Below are 2988 nucleotides of genomic sequence, written 5' to 3'. Positions count from 1 at the left end.
GTTGCGATGTTGGAAGTGTTTTATTTCACTGCAGAGACCATACTTATTCCAACTTTTGTATCTTTGGTACTTTGTACCTGGTCAGGGAGCTAAGATATTTTCTGTTACGTGCTTCTCAACTGTTCACTGTACAATGCAATAAAACAACACCACAGTGCTACAATAAATTGCATACCCGTGCTTCTTAACTCCATGTTGCACAGTGCAATACAATCACAAATTACACTGCAGTATTACTTTTTGTTTTATAATGGTACACAGTACAATGCAACTGACGCCACTGTAAATTATAATATTTTTTATTCATTCACGGGATCTGGGCTTTGCTGGCTGGGCCAGTATTTATTGCCCATCCCTAGTTGCCCTTGAGAAGGCGGTGGTGAGCTGCCATCTTGAACTGCTGCAGTCCATGTGGTGTAGGTACACCCACAGTGCTGTTCGGAAGGGAGTTCCAGGATTTTGAACCAGCGACAGTGAAGGAACGGCAATACATTATCAAGTCAAGATGGTGACTGACATTGAGGGGAACTTCAAGGTGGTGGTGTTCCCATCTATCTGCTGCCCTTGTCCTTCTAGAGGGTAGTGGTCCTGGGTTTGGAAGGTGCTGCCTAAGGAGCCTTGGTGAATTACTGCAGTGCATCTGCTGCTACTGTGCATCAGTGGTGGAGGGAGTATTTGTGGATGTAGTACAACTCAAGTGGACTGCTTTGTCCTGGATGGTGTCAAGCTTCTTGAGTGTTGTGAGTGCTGCACCCATCCAGACAAATGGGGAGTATTCCATCAGACTCCTGACTTGTGCCTTGTAGATGGTGGGCACGCTTTGAGGAATCAGGAGGCGAGTTACTTGTCGCATGACTCCTAGCATCCGACCTGCTCTTGTAGCCACAGTATTTATGTGGCTAGTCCAGTTCAGTTTCTGGTCAATGGTAATCCCTAGGATGTTGATAGTGGGGGATTCAGTGATGGTAATGCAATTGAACGTCAAGGTTCGATGGTTGGATTCTCTCTTGTTGGAGATGGTCATTGCCTGATACTTGTGTAGTGCAAATGTTACATGCCACTTGTTGGCCCAAGCCTGGATATTGTCCAGGTCTTGCTGCATTTGGACATGGGCTACTTCAGCATCTGAGGAGCTGTGAATGGTGCTGAACATTGTGCAATCATCAGTGAACATCCCCACTTCTGACCTTATGATGGAAGGAGTGTCATTGATGAAGCAGCTGAAGATGGCTGGGCTGAGGACACTGCCCTGAGAAACTCCTGCAGTGATGTCCTGGAGCGGAGATGACTGACTTCCAACAACCACAACCATCTTCCTTTGTGCTAGGTATAACTTCAGCCAGTAGAGAGTTTTCCCTTGATTCCCATTGACTCTACTTTTGCTAGGGCTCCTTGATGCCACACTCGGTCAAATGCAGTTTTGATGTCAAGGGCAGTAAATCTCACCTCACCTCGGGAGTTCAGCTCTTTTGTCCATTTTTGAACCAAGGCTGTAATGAGATCAGGAGCGGAGTGGCCCTGGCGGAACCCAAACTGAGCGCCAGTGAGCAGATTACTGCTAAACGAGTGCCGCTTGATAGCACTGTTGATGGCCCCTTCCATTACTTTACTGATGATTGAGAATAGGCTGATGGAACGGTAATTGGCCGAGTTTGATTTGTCCTGCTTTTTATGTACAGGACACACCTAATTTTCCACATAGCCAGGTAGATGCCAGTGTTGTAGCTGTACTGGAACAGTTTGGCTAAGGGCGCAGCAAGTTCTGGAGCACATGTCTTCAGTATTATTGCCGGAATATTGTCAGGCCCTATAGCCTTTGCAGTATCCAGTGCCTTCAGCTGTTTCTTAATGTCACGTTGAGTGAATCGAATCGGCTGAAGACTGGCATCTGTGACGCCGGGACCTCCGGAGGAGGCCGAGATGGATCATCCACTCGGCACTTCTGATGAAGATTGTAGCAAATGCTTCAGCCTTATCTTTTGCACTGATGTGCTGAGCTCCCTCATTATTGAGGATGGGAATATTTGTGGAGCCTCCTCCTCTAGTGAGTTATTTAATTGTCCACCACCATTCACGACTGGATGTGGCAGGACTGCAGAGCTTAGATCTGATTCATTGGTTGTGGGATTGCTTAGCTCTCTCTCTCACTTGCTGATCATGCTGGTTGGCACGCAAGTAGTCCTGTGTTGTAGCTTCACCAGGTTGACGCCTCATTTTTAGGTCTGGTCCTGCTCCTGGCATGCCCTCCTTCACTCTTCATTGAACCAGGGTTGAACCCCTGGCTTGATGGTAATGGTAGAGTCGGGGATAAGCTGGGCCATGAGGTTTCAGATTGTGTTCGAGTACAATTCTGCTGCTGCTGATGGCCCAAAGCGCCTCATGGATGCCTAGACTTGAGTTGCTAGATCTGTTTGAAATCTATCCATTTAGCATGATGGTAGTGCCACACAACACGATGGAGGGTATCCTCAATTTGAAGGCGGGACTTTGTCTCCACAACGCCAGTGCGGTGGTCACTCCTACCGATATTGTCATGAACAGATGCATCTGCAGCAGGCAAATTGATAAGGATGAGGTCAAGTATGTTTTTCCCTCTTGTTGGTTCCCTCACCACCTGCCGCAGACCCAGTCTAGCAGCTATGTCCTTTAGGACTTGGCCAGTTTGGTCAGTAGTGGTGCTACTGAGCCATGCTTAGTGATACCCAGAGTACATTCTGTGCCCTTGCCACCCTCGTACTTCCTCCAAGTGATGTTCAACATGGAGGAGCACTGATTCATCAGCAGGAGGTTTCCTTGTCCCTGTTTGACCTGATGCCATGAGACTTCATGGGGTCCAGATTCAATGTTGAGGACTCCCAGGGCAACTCCCTCCCGACTGTATACCACTGTGCTGCCACCTCTGCTGGTGATGGTGTTGTCTAGAACATTATCTGGCAGGTATGATTCCGTGAGGATGACTATGTCAGGCTGTTGCTTGACTAGTCTGTG

Source organism: Cetorhinus maximus, chromosome 10 (genome assembly GCF_964194155.1).
Source record: "Cetorhinus maximus chromosome 10, sCetMax3.hap1.1, whole genome shotgun sequence".
Lineage (NCBI taxonomy): Eukaryota > Metazoa > Chordata > Chondrichthyes > Lamniformes > Cetorhinidae > Cetorhinus > Cetorhinus maximus.
This window is presented reverse-complemented; position numbering follows the sequence as displayed.